Genomic DNA, 20,485 nt, shown 5'->3' with positions numbered 1-20,485 from the left:
CATGCCTTTTGGGCTAGTGCCCAATTATAAGTGAGAATATACCATGTGAGTCTTTCTCCTTCTGGGAAGATTCTTATTTTAATGTACATTGGTGTTTTACTTGCATATATGTCTGTGTGAAGGTATTGGATCCCTTGAAACTGGAATTGTAGACAGTTCTGAACTACCATGCAGGTGCAGGGAATTGAACTCTGGCCCTCTGGACAAGAAGGCTGTGCTCGCAAACACAAAGTCATCTCTTCAGAGAGCAAGTGAGTGGGCTTCTCGAAAAGGGAGTCACTCAGTTTGACACTTTTAACTAAATAAATCAACAAGATTTTCCCTCAATATACCATGTAGGACTTTTCTAAACTAAGACCTCGGTACTAAAATGACTCAAAGAAACTCCAGAATGAGCTCTGGGGTGAAAGAAAGGGGGCATGGTAAATGATGGAAAGCAAGTGAGTTGGCATATATTTATTTTAAACAATATTTGAAATGTGAAGACACATTTCTATCCTCTCCTAAATGCTCCTGATGTGTCTGGACTTCATCACAAATGTTGTCCTGTTATAGAAATGTCAGAAACAAGCGTGAGCATATGAGGAGGACTATAATTACAGCAATTATGGAAAAGTAATTTTCTGATTGTATAAATTGAACAGATTTCAAATAGAGTAGATAGGTCATAAAAAGCAAGCAGGATACCAAAAAATAAATATTTTGGGAGCTAGGAAATTGCTTGTTAAATACACATGCCAAATGTAAATGCTGTGCTAACATTTGTATAATTTGGCTTCTTAGAAGTTAAAAACATAATTTCTTTTTAATTTAAAAGAGATAAAATAATGTTAAGAGGACTGTTTACAGATATCATTTTGGCCTTACCCCTCAGGTAGTATGTAATATTTATCTAAAATATCTGTGTTTAACTGTGAAAACTATGTTAACATAAAACAAGAAGAGATAACTTGGAGAATTATTTGTAAAATTAGAGATTGGAATGGCTTGATAAGCAATGAACTTCTGTGAATAGAGTTTAAATATTTAAAGGAGAGTTGGAACAAACACGAAATACTGAGTTGGGTCTTTGACAAAACACTTGCATTTTATGTAACAATTTGAGACCTCCTCAAACCATAGTTTTTGTTTGTTTGTTTGTTTTGAGGAAGTAACACTACCTTAAGTAAGGTATTGTTGCTATACTATGGTCGTGACTACATCCCCTTGACAAAGCCTCTTGTGGGCCTGTGGGCTATGTAGTGTCAGAAAAGATGCCTATGACACCAATAGCATTAGTAACAGTAAGTTCTTGGTGTGTAGTATTTTATCTAACTACCATAACAGTCCAAGAAACAGGTATAGTCATTGTCCCCACCTTACAGAGGAGGAAAGCAAATTATAGTGCAGTCATGGTCATACCTCTACTAGGGACACCACTACGTAGGGCGCCAGGTTTGCCAAGCACACAATCTATTGCCCACCCCACTCTTCCCCAGCTCAACCATCCAGTGCCAAAGAAAATAAGGCTTGAGAAACCAGAGGCTTAAATTCCACCCATAGTCATAATCATGAATTCATTTTTATTAGTTCTTGATCAAAGACTTTATAGAATATTTTACTCAGGTCTCCTCTCTTCCACCTTGGTTCTAAGATGCTTTTTTCTCAATCATAGCACTGACACCCGAGGTAGGCTGTTTTAAACTTTTGTACTATATTTGTTTTTACAAAGTTATACTCTGGAACCTTACCAGTTGTCTACATTAAGGAGTTGTAGAACCATCTGGGATGTAGAACCATCTGAGGCCTGATCCCAATTGAACTTGTGTGAACACATCCTGGAGAAAGTGTCCCACGGTCCTACACAGGTCAACCCATTCCCAAACCTTAGCAGGCCAAAAAGCACTCGGAAGAGTTTCAGTAGAATCTTCTCTCAGGCCAGAGCTCATGGACAGTGGCATTCCAATAAGCAGTCGCAAGCCCTCGGTTGCTTTTACCCTGTGACAGCCAGTGTATCCCACCTTCATTGCTTCTAGCTACATTTTTATTAAGATAGCTCATCCCTGGATTTCTCCTTGATCTGTGCTCCTGTGTTTGCATTTTCAGTGAGGTTATGGTTAAATAAACTTGTTCTGCATGCCCTTAGGCATGTTGCCTAAGATTTCTGAATCTTGTCTCATTAAAGTACCCACCTCTTTTACTTGTCAAGACCAAAAGAAGTGTGTATATAAAATATATAAACAAGTTCTCAGTAAATAGTAGCCATGATTAGCAACCACTAGGAAGACGGTCTCTCTGAAAAGTAACTTTAAAATGAGAAAGGAATTGAAAACTATAGAGGGTTTTATGAATTGTTATTATATTTCATTAGTCTATTTCAATAGTATTAATGACTGCGAAATTATAATTAGAAGCAACCTACTAGTTCTTCCATTTCCGAGCATCTAAACATGTTTACCTTGACATGACAGAGGATGGGTTTCAAATGTCCTAGTATCCTAAGGTAACATGAAAGGAAAATACAGTGAATCAGCACAGCAAGGAGTTGCTAAATCCTACAAATTCCCAAACAAGAAATCAAATACTGGGGCCATAGTGATGGCTCAGCAGATAGGAGCTCTAACTGCTCTTCCCCAGGCTCTGGGTTCCATTCCCGGTACCCACATGGTGGCTCACAACCATCCCTACTCCAGTTCCAGGGGACCCAGCACCCCCTTCTGACCCTGGACACCAGGAATGCACGTGAGACACATGAACTTACCCGACACATACACATAAAAATAGAATTTTTTTTTTAAAGAAATCAAGTATCACTAAAATATTTTCATTCGTTCTTATTCCTGGTGTCTGGAGATGCAGAGGACAGGAATCAAATGAGGTTGCAGCCTTTAACTAAAGGCAGTTTGCTGGACCCAGGTAGAGAATAAACACATGACCCTATAGCCCTTTACCTCCCTGTTAGGTGTACTTCTCGGTTCTTAGTATTCCATGACGTTTTTTCCCAAACTAAAGCCAAGAGGTGTGGAGAAAGAGAAGTATGGGAAATTATCAAGGATCTTAGTGATGCAGCAAATAATATCGAGTGGTTTTAGGGGTAATATGAACTGAGGTGCTTCCACTTAAATTTGAAAATGTTTTGGCCCCATGCCAATGCCCTAACTACAGATACTCGTTATAGCAAAGGTAAGTGTTTTGAAAGGTGGAAATGGTCTTTGTCGAACACATTTAATTAGGTTGCTTGAAAGCCTTTCTAAAGTACGGTGCCAGGTGCCAGGAAAATATCAGCCCTCCACATTTATATCACATCTTGTTTACCAACATTTCTTCACTGAATTATCAATAACTCTAGAGCCTCCATATTTAAATGTTTGCCCAAATTGCACAGTGTCTGACTCCAAACACATATAGTTGGTTTATAATCCTGACACTTAATGAAAGTCATTTTCTAAATAAACATTTATTTTACAGACTTACTTAAAATCTAAGGTAATACTTTTCACAAGTTTTTAAAATATTATTTCTTGAAAAAGGTTAGCATTTTAAATGGGAGGGAGGGAGGAATGGAAGGATACAAGGGATGGGATAACAATTGAGATGTAATATGAATAAATTAATAAAATATATTAAATGCATATTAAAATATATTTTAAAAAGAAAACAGTTAGCATTTTAAGCAAAAAAATTATTAATTGATAATATAGAAGATAAAAGATAATTTTAAAAATACAACCTATTTCACAAATGATTGTGAAAATTGGATAAAACCATGTGCTTTGCACACACGGTAGTGCTTCGCATATTGTTAACAGTGTCATGATTCTCCTCATTTATAGCATTGTTGCCATTTTCATCATTGGGATCCTGGACTGGTTCCAAGTTTTCTACTACCATGTTGGACTGTTCTAGAATAGTCCATCATCGCATCATGAGACTGTTGGTAGCAACACTGAGGCTTCTGATGGGTTTTGTTTGCCAATCAGCAGGCTCAGTAGCCGTAGGCTGCTTGGTTACCTGAATGCAGGGCTGATTCCCTACCTTGTCTTCAGAAAACAGCATGAATGTTTTGGCTTCTGTTGTTGTTGTTTTGTTTTGTTTATTTGTTTGTTTTGTTTTTGTTTTTTTGGAGGGGTTGCTTTTTTTTTTTTTCCAGGTGGGGTCTTTCTGTCTTGCTCATAGCTGATCTTAAATCTATACTCCTGCCTCAGCCTCCCAAGTGCTGGACTTATAAGGATATTCACCTGGCTGCAACATGGTTTTCCTGTCTCCTCATCTACTTGAGGAGACAAGCTGGGAAGTGTTCGGGAACCTTGCCAAACACTCTCCTGGGGGGGATAAGTGGGCTTCGCGACAGATATTAACACATTAGCTCAGTGCTTACAGTTGTTCCCAAGTCCCAAGCCAGTGAAGTTACTGTGTGGTGTCATTCAGTGAGAATCGCCTTGTAAGCAGCACCAGAGGTATTCTTAACCTAGCTAGCAGTTTTATGAATTCATCCTCCTGTTTGAAAGCACCAGGAATTTAAAGCTCTCCATTAGGAATTCACACCAAACGTAGAAGTAGCTTGTCTTCACTGACAGAAACCAAAAATATTTACTTCAAACACATAGCAACTTTTGGCCAAAGTAGGCACCATAGTCTCTCAATTTAGCCCAAATTTTGCAACGTTTCCTCAAGGGCAAAGAGCTAGGTAATAGAGTATTGCTAGATTGATTGCTCTGCCTGAATAATTAGAGGGTTTTAATAAGCTGCTTAGCCTTGATAAATAGGATTGCTAAAACCTCCGTGCTTCTTGTAGACTAATAAGGTTGAAGTGTCAAGTTTTTAAATGCATTGTGATCTTAACACAACATGATTCTTTAAGCCTATCCATCATTGGCCCTCAGAAAATCCGCTGTGCCCACATCTTACTTAAGAAACCAACCTCAAGCCTACTTACAATGTAAGGGCATTTCTGCATTCTAGGAGATGATTATACGGTGTGTGATACATATCTGATTTAAAATCGTGGATCTATCGGCCAGGCGGTGGTAGTACACGCCTTTAATCCTACCACTTGGAAGGCACAGGCAGATGGATCACTGTGAGTTTGAGGCTAGCCTGGTCTACAAAAGTGAGTCCAGGGCAGTCAAGGCTATACAGAGAAACCCTATCTTGAAAAACCAAAAATAAGCATATAAATAAATAAAAATAAAATAAAATAAAATAAAATTGCCTGTCTCTGCATCCATGTGCATCTAAAGCATACACTGTTGTTGGGTTTTGGATTTTTCCTCTCTGGAAATCATATAGATTCATATGTGTTTCTCAAGATATGAGGACTGCACAAGAGGAAATATTCGTTTGACAAATCCCATATAGCTGGATATATTCAAAACATATACCTTCAGCAGAATATCATAGTTAAAGGAATAGTTTAAAAATCTGCCCTTAGATCTGGTCCCAGGGGTCCTGCTCAAACTATGGCACCAGCAAAGGACAATACATGTAGTAAACTTCAAACCCCTACTCAGATCTAGCCAATGGACAGGATATTCTCCACAGTTGAGTGGAGAATGGGGTCTGACTTTCACATGAACTCTGGCACCCCATATTTGACCACGTTCCCTGGATGGGAAGGCCTGGTGGCACTCAGAGGAAGGATAGCAGGCTACCAAGAACAGACTTAATACCCTATGAGCATATACAGGAGGAGGAAGTCCCCCTCAGTCACATCATAGGGGAAGGGAGTAAGGGGAAAATGGGAGGGAGGGAGAAATGGGATGATACAAGGGATGGGATAACAATTGAGATGTAATATGAATAAATTAATAAAATATATTTAAAAAATAAAAAGCTGCCTTAACAACAGCATGTATAGTGATCATATGAAATTACCAGGCTCTCATCTGGAAGATATAACTGCTCTTTTAAAAAGAGAAAAAGCATGATGTTGCATAGATGGCAATGCATCCCTCATCAAGCAGAGGCTCAAGGTGGAGTTGTCTCACCATTTCAATCTGCTGCCGAGGATTCAGTACGTCAATCTGTGTAAACAAAGTTCTAGTTAAGTTTCTAGATTTAAAAATGCATATTTCTTACGAAAGAGTTATTGGGAAAATGAAGATTATTACCATTAATTATATGAAAGGTTTTGTGATTCAACAGTATTCAATAAAAAAATAAAGTGTTCAGAGACCCACCATACACAGTAATGGGTCTAAGACTAGAAAAAGACCTCTGACCTCTGAATGCCAAACATTCAGTTCTTCCAGTGAGACGATGCATAAGCTGTTAATTGCTGAATCATATTACCATACTAAAGTGCAAGTATTTGAATTGAAAAACACTGTGTCACAAACAGGTGCAACAGGTATATATTACCTAGATTCATTTTTATGGGTGGTGATACTTATTAGAAACATTAGAAACATTTTTATGGGCAGTGATAATTGTACTGAACTCTAAGACTGGATGCAGACCGTGGTGTCCCCCTTGACAGTGAGCAGAAGGGCAAAGCGATGGTGCCACGAAGGCGTTTGGACCGCTTAGAGAAAGGGTCTCACTGAACCTTTGAGCACAGAGAAAAGGTGACAGAGGAGGGAAATGGAGAAGACGCCTGAGAGGGTAATCAAGAAGATGGTTGGGGTTGGATCATGAGCCAGCCGCCTCAGGCTGTGCTGTGAAGCTGGTTATTTATGTGGTGGGGGGTTGGACTGATGCTCTAGGGATGGGAAACCAGTAATTGCACTTAGACTGTATCAAGGTGATGCATCTACTTTAAAACTTCGCTAAACATTTTGCACATCTAGAACTCTCAACAGCCATGTCCTTCCGGGTCTGCTCCACACAGGCTAACTAGCAAGTGTGCGTGTTGAACAGTACACGCTTCTGTTAGGTACATTGTTTTAAGTATCTTTCTGTGTCTTCCTCTTCTAAACCATATCTTCATTTCCCTAGGGCCTCCTTTGAGACAGGCTATCAATTCTTTGGGTCTTAATCTAACGGAGCCAGAGCCTAAAGCCCAGTTGGAAATGTTCCCTCTTGATGCCGTTTCCTCCAGAGGGGTTGGTTCCCTGGCCACTGAGGAAGCTGCAGGTGGGACCCCGTTTTCCCACTTTTCCTCAGTCTCTCCACCCTCTTCTAAAGTGACACCCCCAGCTGTCTTTTAGACAGCTGAGGCGGCATCTTCCATTTGCTTAGTGCTCAGTTGCTGCCAAATGAGCATGTCAGAAAGGTTTTCAGGAGATCTTAAGATCAACGAATTCATTTTTGAAGAGCCAAACTGTCATGGGCCGCGTCTTAGCAACAGCAGTTCAGGCGACTGTGCAGAAGCACAGTGATTGTGCTGCCAGTGCAGCTAAACTCTGGAACTGTGCTCAGGGCAGGCGTGATGAAAGAGTGATGTTCTACCTAGCGACCGCTGTGGGATTCAGACAGATCAGTGACCTTTCTATTTTAATTTCAAGGTTAATTTGGATAAACAACGGGATCTAAAGTCTCTGGATTGCAAGATAGCTCTGCTTCAGAAATGCAATAGGAACTATAGTGCTTATTCATGAATAACAATTTTGTGTGTGTGTGTGTGTGTGTGTGTGTGTGTGTGTGTGTGTGTGTGCGCGCGTGCGTGTGCATGCACATGCTTGCACATACATGTATGTGGTGTATCTGTGTGGTATATCCACCCTCATGTGGGTGGGCTAGCACGCCACACACACACACGTGTGTGGAGGCCAGAGGAGGACGTTGGGTGACCTGCTCCGTCACCCCCTCTCTCTGCCCTCTTCCCTTAGGCAGGCTTTCTCTCTGAACCTGGATTGAAATTAAGACCAGAAAGCCCCATCAGTCCTCCTGTGTGCACTGCTATGGATACAAACACTGCGTCTGCGCCCAGCTCTTCACAGGGCTCGGGTCCTCCTGCCTACACAGCAAGCTCTCTTACTCACTAAGCCATCTCCACCTTCCAAATTGTAGAATATTTAATTAAAAAAAAAAACAAAATCAAAGATACTGGTTATCTCCATTTTATTTTAAATTTTCAGTCACATCCATTTAAGTGTTTCTCATTAAACCTCCAAAGACTGTTTGAAGAGAAACAGAAAATAATGGGCCAGGAATACTGTTTACATCTGACCCAGTACAGTTTACCCAAACAATCCTATTCTTCACACAATCACAGAGAGCCTCCCTGGGTTGGCAAGGGCAGTCCTGTTTGTACAGTTAATAGTATGATTTTCACATTCACGTTTGGCTCCTGAGATTGTAGAAGACAATGATCTATGTTGGTATTTTGAGGGCAACTGACACATTTTTTTCCATAAAAGAAACCCAACAAGATAGCTGAGTATTCACCCAGTAAGATATCATAAATTATGACTTTATTTCATAGGCTTGAGAGCACATGTTTTAAAAATTATATACTTTATTCAGGTATTTTAATAAGTGTGTTGTAAATGTATTAGTAGAATTGAAGTTTCCCCCCTAAAATGAAAGGTATTTCATCAAGACAATTTTGTGCAGAGCATATTTTGTTAAACAAGATGGTAAATTAGAGAGGCATGAACATCTTACTAAAGATTAAAATAATATAACCCCTTGTGGGTCATACGTCTATCTTCTTTAACTATGTTCAGCAGGTATATTCTGACTTTTGATAGGAGTTGCTCAGGGTCCTCAGTGGGGAAGCCTCAATAACCTACTTGCTCTGGAAATGGACACCCTGCCTGCCCAGTCTAAGCCCAGACACTGTTTTGTTGGTTTTATCATCAGCCCACATGACTCTAGACACTAGAATACCATTCTCACGGCAAATGGCCAACTGCTACTCAGAAAGCCCAGTGTCCCTAGCAGCCCTGGGAGGTGGAGCTTCGTGGGCCTTTCTCTTAGAAGAGCTCTGTGGAGCCCTTGAGAGGGCTGGTTAAAGCACTGAGGGCTGAGCCCCGCCCCCTGGGCTTGTAACTCAGGAGCTCTGTGGTGGATTCTGCTTTCCTGACAAGTCCTTGATGCTGCTGATGCTGCTGATAGGAATCACATTGATAACCACTGACTCACATCATCTTGCCTTCTGACACTCTTGGCGGCCAGCCACCAGCGTCCCCAGAGACCCAGGGTTGTCCTTTCCTTCTGTTTGAAACCTCAATGACCACCTTACTGACCTTCCAGCCCTCCTTTCAGATAACAGGGTACAGAATGGTTTATCTACCCACGAGGCTCACAGAGTCAATTCTGCCACCGTTTACTCGCACTTCCTGAGAACGTGTTTGCCATGTGGTCACGAGACCAGTGGGAAATTCACTGAATATCTTGTATCAGTCCATCGGTGTCACTCACAGAGAAGTGACTTTGATCTTATAGTACTTCTTGCTCGTACTGTTGCAGAGAACTTGAATAAAGCGTGACCCTCCAGGCCAAATGACTCTAACCACATGCATATTGCACACACCGTGCGTGCACACTCATAATTTGTGCACACACTCACATATTCTACAGAAACCATTCCACACTCCAAACATAAAAGATAAACGTGTTTTCACAATGTTATACATCTACTACAGATGAAATCAGTCTTCTGAAAGAAGGTTTGCCTCTCGTGTGCTGGGGGCTATGTGCTATAATGGGGATATCTTAACTCATAAAGTGGCATCTTTTTGTTGAAAGTTGAGCCCGAAAGAGTTGTGCTTTCAATGCATCAGTGTCAACTCCACAAGAGTGATAAGGATGGTGCTGAGAGCTCCAACTCATTAGTAAGAAAAGGAGGGGAAAGTCAATCTTGTATAAAAAGAAAGGCTACAGGTGAGCCAGCCTCTCTCAGAACATCAAAACATGTGGATGCAATATGCAGTGAAGATGCAATATGGTATTTATCTCTTCATTCTGTCTTTTGACATGATTCTGACACAAGGCCTTTTGAATCCCTTAATAATAATCTGATTTAAAGATAAATTTGTCACCTTCTGAGTATATTGTAAACTAAACCAAATGTGTGCACTGGATTGTCACTTAGATTTTTAGCAATGACTGTTTCCTGTATTTAGATGATTTTTCAAAAATTCAGAATTTTACTGTTTGTACAACAAACCCCCAAAAGTAGATTTAACTAGTTTGAAATTGTAGATGCCTTTGAGAAGTTTCTGGAAGATAAGAGCTCTAATCGTAGGGGAGGTGGGGGCAGGAATGACTACACATACTCAGAATTTGAAATCATGCCATTTGTCCTTGGATAGTCTAAAAGTAAGTCTCAATTGGGGATCTTGTCCAGAACTGCAGATGTGGAAACTGAGTGGTGTCATGGCATCTTCTTACCACAGCCCCTAACAGGCAGACTCTGATTCATGGAGCAAGTTTTCATGTCCTCCTCAGTTAAAAGGAAACGGACCAGCGGCCAGTTTGTCTCCCTCCCTTCTCCAGGAATGTGATTGTCAGTCTTCGGTGCAGAATCCTGGGAACTGCTTCTCTGCTCTTTCTTTGTTCTCTCACTCCCATAGCTATTTCTGGATTTCTGGAGCGGTCTCCCTTCTGACACTCCTACTGTGCTACCGCCTCCTCCTTCTCTAAGATCTGACTTCTGATATAGGCCATTGAAAGAAAATGAGTGGTGCTCACAAGCCCCATGGGTTAACAATTAGCCAAAGTGGCCATGAGGGCAGAGCTCCCTGGCCATAAACTGTATTGACAAAGGGTGAAGTAGAGGAGAGCTGTACACAGCATAAGCTCAGTTTGCTGCTGAAAATCCTGAAGGCCACAAGGTTTAAACTCCATGCAGCTTCTTTCTTGCACCATAATTAGAAACTAAAACCTTAATGTTGGTCCTCAACAAACAAGCATAATGCAGGTAGTGAGGTAGGGGATGGAAAATGCTTGGTTTACAGAACACATTAGGGGCAGAGTCACCGTCTGCAGCATTGCCTTAAGCATCACTTGCAAAGGATGCTCTCAAGCGTTTCCCAGTCCCACAGGTGTTTGCTCCCTCTGTTGTTCTCAGCTTATGGGCCAACCTTTTAAAGCTACTGTAGATCTGAACAAATGGCTTATAGATAACAGTCCCCGCACCGTCTGCACCAAACAAGTGTCCACCTCTTGACGCATTTGACTGCTGGCAATGTTTGCTGTACTGCTCCGACACACTTTACTGGCAAGTAGCAAATGAATAGAGAAAGAGTTTAATAAACTTTCGTTACAGTGATGCTCTGGATCACGTGCCTATCACATGCTCTGATCTTAGGAAATTTAAGAACAATTTCTTATCTTAAAGACATTTGGATGAATATACAATCTTAGACACATGCCAGTCAGTTATTTGAGTGTTAATAAAAATGATCATATAGTTAAGAAATTATGCAAGCACACTCAGTACACTTTCAGAATGTCACTTTGAAAATATGTTAATGAGCAATCATGTTTCTTTACTCACTGGTCCCTGACAATGATAGTTTGCCCTTCCTGCTAAGGCCCCAAGGATTCCTGAAGGATGGAGAGAGAGAGAGAGAATAAAGTCAGAGTCTGAGAATCTGGAAGAAGCATATCAAATTTTAACAATGTAATCTTGTTAAGATAAACAAATCTCCCATAGTTATGATAATTATTCTCAGGAGAAGTAGATGTATATTTAATTAGAGACAAATTCAGTAGAGGTACTAATGATCGATATTGGAAAAACCATTAGCATCATGATAATTTCTCCCGTAACACTTAAATCCAACTTGAGTGGCCGTATAGTTAAAGCATAAAACGTGTCTTCTAAGTCAGCATTCTTCACACTTTGCTCCAAAGCCCTTTTTCTTGATAAGACAAAGTCAAAAGAGGCCATCAGCCTGTTCTGAGGAAGGTCATTAACGTTTCCCGAAGTCTCAGTCACAGGAAAGGCAAGCCAAGGCCTTTCCATCAACTGCTAAGGGTGCATTTTTCTGCAGGAATCCCACGTGCGTGCACATATAATAGAGTATGTTAGAGCAAAATTACTAACTTGTTCTCTAAGAGTCTCCTCTAAATTCTGTTCACAGAGCTAGGGAGACGGCTAAGTGGTTAAAGTGCTTGACCCGTGAGGACGGGCTGGAGTTCAGGACCCTAGAACCTACCAACTCCCAGACAGACATGGAGGCCTACCTGTAACTCTAGAACTCCAAGGTGGAGACAGGGGATCTCCAAGGCAAGATGGCAAGCTGAAGCAGCACCGCTGGTGAGCTCTAGGCTTACTCAGAGACACTACCTCAATAAGGAGGATGGGTAACAGTTCTGGAAGGTGCCCAACGTCAATTCCTGGACTCCATATGCATGACTCCACATGTGTGTAAACCATCACGTAGCACGCACACACATGTGAACATGCTTACACACACCTGTGCATATCATGTTCACATACATGGGCTAAAGCATCTATTCACTTTGCCTTTAGATTTTTATTAGTGTGTATTAATGATACAAAACAATGGATTTACTATTTTCACATACATGAATACAGTGTATGTTCACCGGCCTTCACCCTCTCTTGTTCTCCTCCCTACCCTAGCCCCGCTGGTCCCCATCTTCTTCCTAAACAGTCTGTCTTCTGCTTTCATTTCCCTTTTTAAAAATCTAGTTTTTGACTACATAGAGTTTTAAAAGACACTAATCTAAATTTGTTCTATCAAAAGATGAAAACACTCAGAATGTTGCCTTTTTACTTTATCATAAAGTAATTGTCCAAGGTCCATTAAAATTAATATAGTACTGGACAGTGGTGGCCGCATATCTTTAATCCCAGCACTGGAGGCATCAGCAGGCAAATCTCTGAGTTCAAGGCCAGCCTAGTTTACAGAGTGAGTTCCAGGACAGCCAGGGCTACACAGAGAAACCCCATCCCAAAACAGAAGAAAAACAAAACCAAACAAAAGCTAATATAGTCTCTCAGTTTCCACATCTCTGACTTGGCCATTGCAGTTCTAACCAGGGCTGTGCCTGTCTGCCTGATGCGTTTGTATGACATGTTAACTAGCATAAAATGACAAATTAATCTCAATTAAGGAAAGGATGACATTTTGGGTTCTGTCACTGGGAAAGGAAGAGCAAGTACTGCACTTGAAAGAGCAACATGTGTATTAACAACTTCCCATGTGACAAAAGTCCCACAAGTAGGCTGGTTTTCCTGTGTGTAGTGCCAGGGTGGCTCTTTGAATAAATGTTTGAATGTGTGACCATCAAAAGCAGCAGACCTGCTGGATAAAAGAGAATTGACAGAAACCAAATGTGTCTCGGTGAGCACATGGTCTTGATCACAGAAAGACCAGAAGTGATTAAGCAGGGCAGCTGATAAAAGACAGAAGATCATTTAGTTATATAGATTTTTAAAAGGAAACAGGCTTTGTTCCAAATGCAGGGGAGATAAAGCCTGAGAATAAATTAATTTTATAACTTCACTTAGGATCTGGAGCACACCCCCAGAGAGTCTTGAGAGCTACCCGCAAACCCTGCAAGTAAAGTCTAATTCACTTCATAAATAAGCCAAACAAGTCTTAGCAAGAGTTGCACTAGTCTTTAAATTGGGAGAAAAACACTGTGGACAACTATTTCATAAAACTTTCACTTTGCAATGAGGCAAGAGCCTAATATGCAGGCTGTCCTCCAAATTCCATGTAACTCGTTTTAGAAAACCAACAACAGTATTCCAGCAGCCCTGTGTATTTATTGCACCTTTGGAGACATAAATATTTAAAATATGGAAATCAGGACGACTTCCTGATTTGTTAGTTTCCGTGTTTGGTTTTCAACCATGTGTGTGCTAGGTAGCAATCCCTTCACGCCTTTCAGCAGACATACCTAGTGTTCTCGATTATACCACGCTGATTTAACAGGTAAGCAACTATTAGGGTATTTTGTTGTACCCAGAACTACATGTTTGGGGGGTTACGAAATATGTTCTAGATGGTTGCAGTCCAAGTCAGGCCCCTGTCAGGATCTGGCCCCACTTCCATATGTGAATAAGAATATAAACACCACACACCCTATTCCTATAAGCCTAGAGCAGTTGCCCTCCTGTCCTCAGGAGATGCCAGGGATCTGGTCCCTGGACGGCTGACTCTGAATATACAGAATATTTTCCCACAGAACCAGCCAGCCTCACTGGGTGTCCAACAGCATTCCCCCGGGAAGTGGCAGTGCTGCAGCGTGAAGGCCAGTGTGCACACAGTGTTGTTATTAACAGGCACAGGGCGTGGACAAGATAGTGTCTGATGCTTTGGTCATGCAAGCCTGTGGCAGCTCACCAGCTTCTAGTCCCTGCCTTCCTTTTACCAAGAAGGAAACTATAAGATGCTCCTAGCTACCGACTCCTGATCCCAGGACCTTGGCCGCTAACTATTGCCTCTGAAGTGGGCTCTAGGTTACACAGAATTTCAAAGCACACGCTATATTGTTTGAATGCAGCACAGACACTGGACTCTGCCTAAGGGCTGGAGCCTCTTAGGTTCTGAATCTACATGACATGATGATGCAAACAAGAAAAACAACACTCCATATCACCCAAAATTTGGGACACAAGTAATTGAGGTGACAGGTGCTCTCTGAGGTTGTGACAGGAGTGATGGTTGAAGAAGATGAAGAGGAGTGAAGAGATGAGAGGCACGGCCACTGGGAGCTGAGCTTTCTCCTTTTACTTTGGAAGTTTGGGTAAAAACTGGTACTGAAGCCACACACCGAGGAGTCAAGGGCCCCCGATAAGTTTAGAATGAAATGGAGCCAAGCTCCCCAAGTGCTCGCTGCCCCACCACTTACTCAGCACCCCTGCCACCACAGTGATAGTATCTACTGTCCATGCTCCAAATGGCTTCAGAATTTTAAGCACAAGGTTTACCGAGAATTCTTAGCTCAACCTTAGAGTACTCTTGATCAAAGATTTTAAAAAACGAGACGACAACAACAACAAAGAGCTTTACAGTTTGTTTACAGGTTCTTTTTAAAGCAAAAAAAAAAAAAATCTCTTCTTCAGCTTAACTTTGAAGGCTAAGCCCAGGATTAAGCATTAATGTGTTGTTCATTTACTCACACAAACACACTTGGAGCCAGGAAACATAGCCCCTTCCAGGAATTAGTTACCGTTGGTTAGGCAAAATAACAACTTCTGCTTTAGGATTAACATGTATTGTTTTCAGTTTATTATGCCCCAGAGTAGGTGTGTAGGAGGAACTGCGTTCCCCCCTCAGCCTCCCTCCCTCTTTCCCCAGCGGTCTCCAACTTCTCCAACATCTCCAATGCTTGCTCTTCTCCTGCTTCTCGCCGCCATCTTCCCACTGAGCCTCCAAGGCACAGTTTTAACACTCCCAGACAAAGTCACAGGTACCAATGTGGGACACAAGCAATGCTGCTCAGTGTGGAAAGGAAAACATCGAAGAACGGTATGCATCCTGGCGGCTCCCTTTCTTTCTTAGTTTCTTTAGCTGTCAAAGCAAAAGTACCCTTCCTGGGTGGCTTATAAATAAGAGAAATGAATTTCACAAGGTTCTGCGGTCCAAGATAAGGGTGCTGGTTGGTTTAATTGTCCAGAGAGAAACTGTTTCCTGGGCGATAAATAAGCATCTATTTGGTATCTTCCCACTGGGGCAAAAATGAGAACATGTTTTTCCTGATGTGTTTCTTTTATCCATTTGTAAGGGCTCCACCATCATGACCGAGTTTTCTCAAAGCCCCACCTCCTAAAGCCTTCCCGCTAGACACGTGGTACTAATATCTGAATGGTGAGAGGACATAAACATTGAGCCTATAGCAGCCTTCCGTCCTTCCCATGATGCTAAGAATATTCCAGCATCTTCCAGGCCAGACATGATGTTCAATCACCCATCCCTACGTGACTGTTGTTGGCATTCTACCTTGGCTTAGATGCCACCCCTTTCTGCATTTTTAATTTATTGTAGAGAAAAGAAAATGGGGACCTTTTATTGAGAAAAATTTAAATGTAGAGGTGGAGGTGAGGATACCCTTGAGTTTTCCATGAGGAAAGGTGATTTTTGTCTAACAGACTGTGCTCATACTTGCCTGCTTTGAATTTCACGTTCTCCTCCCTCAAGCCCTGTATCCTGCTGTTTCCTTCAGATGTTTCACCTCCCAGCCATGAGTGTCATTTCCTTAATCCCCGCTGAATACTTGCTACATTGGTCCTGCTAACACCAGCTCCCTGAGAAGGGCTTTTGTCTTGGATTCATGATGTATCAAAGCACCTACCAGAGTGAGTGGGACATAGTATAGGTGCAATGGGGGATGAATTGTTCAGAGTCCAAGTTAATCCTACAGATTATCTTGATCATGCATTTCATTTGTGGTTTTAGGTTATTTATGACATGGGCAAGTGCAATGACGCCCAAGGTAGCCATCAAAGTCTAAAGAGTTGATAAAAAAATTCTTTTTGTCATAAAACATTCCCATATCTTTTATCTCCCAGCAGAAGACAAAGGTCAACAAGAATGAATGGAGTAAAGATGGAGGCTATTTCATAATTAAGGCCTAAGAGGCCATTGCTTATCCAGGTGTAAGCCACCACTGATATTAAAGCTAAGACTTAGGAGTGTATATATATATATAATCATCAAATGTCTTCCTGAGAGTGTGTTAATATCAGATCAACTTTTTTTTTTTAACTTGGAAAACTTTATGATTAAAACAAAGCAGTTACACTTTCCAAAGAGCTGTTGAAAGCAGTTGTACATTTTAACACCTATGTGGTATTTTTTTTTCATCTTGTAAAAAGATAGTGTGCTAAACCTGATTAAAAAACCAGACATTCAACTTGATCTATCTGAAACTGTTGCATATACCATTGAGCAACTTTAATCAAATTCGCCATTATTGTCTTTTTATTTGCTTTTCCTCTGCCTGCAGGTACAATAAAGTAAAAATATGTAAGCAATGGAGCATATTCATACCACTTGTCAGAGTGCCAGGTGGGTTGTAAAATAAATGTAATTGTTTTCCAAGATTGAAGCAGATTAGCACGGATTAACACATTCCTTTTGAAATCCAAGGCAGGAAGTACTGTAAACATACCTCAAAAAGCCCTGTTGTTCTGTTTATAGCCCATCTTACTACCAGGAAATCACTGCCCCATAAAACAGGGAGCATTTTAACTCTGTTCATTTTCATAGGAAAGAAACACGATTTATTAAACAAGACAAGAAAGCAGTTGTCTGCCATATTGAAGGGCAGATTTGCAATGATTTGCTCTCTGACTTGCAGCAGTTGAGCAACAGTGACAGACATGGAAGCCAGAATCGTGACTGTCATAAATCCCCACAGCCCCTCCTGCCCAGGAAGCCACGGGAGGTATCAGTGCTTGCAGCACATGGTTAGCAGACGATGAATCCAGGTCACATGGCCCAATAGGCCCAGATCAGGGAGCCTCCGGCAATGCACACTGAAGTCACTCCTGAAAGGAGAATGGCATATTATGGGGTGATTTTTCAGCCTCTCCGATACGCCCTGCTTGAGTCATTATCCTTCTCCTCTGTCCTTAGAATAGACCTGCTTGAGAATGTATCATTGTCAGCTTAGGCTACCCAGGAGGGGGGAGTGACCTGTGCTTGCACACGCAGGGAGGATGTCTCATGCACTTCAGAAGCCAAGGCCCACTGGTAGACACCTGCCGGTTTTGAAAAAGAATCAGTTGTGGGAGAATTATCTTCAGTGATGCTAAAAGAAATAGGAACGAGAGGGTCCCGGGGCAGTGCCTGATGCCCACAGAGCTCGACTCTTTTACTGCAGTGTGAGTAGCCCTTCAGTATTCAATAGAGGGGATTATAATTCATCCCCACGTTTAATATAAAAGTCCTATCTACTACCAAAGGTAGGGTCACTTGTGTCAGAAATGCACCCGCCCTTCTGAACTCCCAGTGACTCTTCTAAGCCAATTGTTTCCTTTTCACTCAAATCACTTGGAAACTTGAAGTGCAGTAGCCTCCGGTCCGGACATGCGTGTTTGCCCTCCAACTACCCGTGTATTGTTTTCCCTCAGTTTCCACTTTTAATTTAGATTGATTTTTAAAATATTACTTAAGTATACACCTTGAAATACATCTAAATATTTGTAGATGCTATATTTGTAGAGTTATATTTTCTAATATATAAACATATACCTGATCCAAAAATAGGTCAAACAGTAGGAAAAACTGAGGGAACTGGAGTAAAGCAGCCAATACCCTGCAGCAATCGCTCTGTCCTCATCACATGTTATTCTGACTCTTAGATAGCCAAACATCATACATTACCTATGCAGATCTAATAGAGAAATACCCAGGCGCCTGTGTGAGTCTTCACCCTGATACTCTACAACTATAGGTATTGGGTAACATCTAAAATATTTATTTGAATGGGGTGTTGCTAAATTTACAAAGAAAACATAATATGTATGAGGACACTTCCTTCTGGTTCTTAGGGGATTCTCGGCACATGATATTTGGTTGGTACCAGGTCTGTTTGAAATGATGGCCCAGCTCCATACTCCTGTGTTGTATGCTCACACGTGTGCAGCCAGTCAGACTTCAGTAGAAAATACTTAAAACCATTGACTATGTTCTAACACTTCCGTTTGTTTGTCTGTCTCTTTCTTGAGCAATGTTCTCCTGAGCAATGGAGCTGAGCATTATCAACGCAGTGTTTGTATTACACTGGGATTTACAGAAGTGGAGAGGTGCTGTGACATTGTGGAGAGGGTTGTGTAAATCCTACGCAAATAGCGTATCAGTGTACATAAGGGCCTTGAACATGTGTGAATTTGGGCATCCACCGGGGGCCTGAAATGAATCCCTGTTGGATATTAACGGATAGCTGTAAGCGATTGCTTCGGTGAAGGTTTCTTAGAAAGCATTAACTTTTAGACCTCTGCTGACTCTTCCTGCTTCCCAGACAGTTGTGAGTTAAAGCTGAAGAATAACTTCTCCTGGTCTCCCCGAGAGACTCATGTGTTCTGTGCATGTAAAGCATGTCTGGCTCTGCCTGAGAAAGACACTACAGCACTGGTCTTTATTAAACCTCTTTGTGATTCAAATTGAGAATCCATCCACAAAGTGCTTGGATGCAGATGGTGAGGGAGGACTTCTGTGTTTTTGCTGTGTGGTCTGCCTCATCATGGCATAGAATGTTAGGGAAGGGAAACAACGAATTCTACTTCCTGAGACTAAAGTCACCCGTTTTGAAAATATGCTCAAGACACGTGGCCTTGTAGGTGCTTTGCTCTCTCCGCCTTCTCCCCTTTGTCTGTGTTGAGGTTGTTTATAGTGTGCTATCTGTGTTGAAGAGAACCATCGAGAAGCAACTTCGGAAAGAGCTAGAACAGCATCGGCCCACCTCCCTCAGAGGCTGAACCTTCCTAGCTCTTCTTTCATCATGGATGCTTCTTTTTTTAAATTAATTTATTCATATTACATTTCAATTGTTATCCCATCCCTTGTATCCTCCCATTCCTCCCTCCCTCCCACTTTCCCCCTACTCCCCTCCCCTATGACTGTGACTGAGGGGGACCTCCTCCCCCAGTATATGCTCATAGGGTATCAAGTTTCTTCTTGGTAGCCTGTTATCCTTCCTCTGAGTGCCACCAGGCCTCCCCATCCAGGAGAAGTGGTCAAATATGGGGCACCAGAGTTCATGTGAAAGTCAGTCCCCACTCTGTACTCAACTGTGGAGAACGTCCTGTCCGTTGGCTAGATCTGGGTAGGGGTTCGATGTTTACTGCACGTACTGTCCTTGGCTGGTGTCATAGTTTCAGCAGGACCCCTGGGCCCAGATCTGCCTGTCATAATGTTCTTCTTGTAGGTTTCTAGGACCCTCTGGATCCTTCTATTTCCTCATTCTCCCATGATTCTCTCACCAAAAGTCCCAATTGGATGTCCTCCCCCTGTCCCACTTTCCTGGTAAATGAAGGCTTTCATAGGACATATCCCTTGGGCTAGTATGCAGATATAAGTGAGTATATACCATTTGACTCCTTCTGCTTCTGGGTTAACTCACTCATTATGATCATTTCTAGTTCAATCCATTTGTCCACAAATTTCAGGAATTCCTTGTTTTTAATAGCTGAGTAGTATTCCATAGTGTAACTGTACCACAGTTTCTTTATCCAATCTTCGGATGTTTCTTACTTGCTGTTACCTGAAAAGAGGGCTGTCTCTGGAATGGTTATCTCCGGGGATGTTAGCCATAGTACAGAGAAACATGAACTTCGCATCTCAGCATTTTACCCACAGTTTGCTTCCACCATTATCTAATGTGGTTCTAATTCTCCCAGGAGAAGATGTTTTACCTATTTCCCTGACATCTTCATAGTTAGAAATCTAGATGTTTTCCTGTCACATCCCCCATGCACTTGTGAAAGTTAAGACCCTTAGATCCAGGGCACTTGCCCCCAACTTCCATAAGGGCAGCTGGAGGACAGGCCCAGGGAAGTGTCAGGAAGCCGGCTGTGTGCTTCTCCCCCAGAGTCTACAAAACCACTGAACTGTGTTCTCTATTATTTGGCTCAACAGGGAAGCCTGTCCTTGTGCAAATGATCAGGGCTGGTCTCGAATTCCAAAAGCAG

The 20,485-nt window shown here is 41.8% G+C and overlaps 1 protein-coding gene across 2 annotated transcripts in view; it reads left to right on the top strand.

Moving 5' to 3' along the window:
* GPC6 (glypican 6) overlaps window positions 1-20,485 on the top strand; it is a 1,016,336-nt gene that overhangs the window by 688,108 nt on the left and 307,743 nt on the right. The gene's annotated exons all lie outside the window — the stretch shown is intronic.

Source organism: Acomys minous (assembly GCF_964271855.1).
Source record: "Acomys minous genome assembly, chromosome: 18".
In the NCBI taxonomy this organism is placed as follows: Eukaryota; Metazoa; Chordata; class Mammalia; order Rodentia; family Muridae; genus Acomys; species Acomys minous.
The sequence above is the reverse complement of the archived record's forward strand: the minus strand, read 5'-3'. Positions and strand labels throughout refer to the sequence as shown.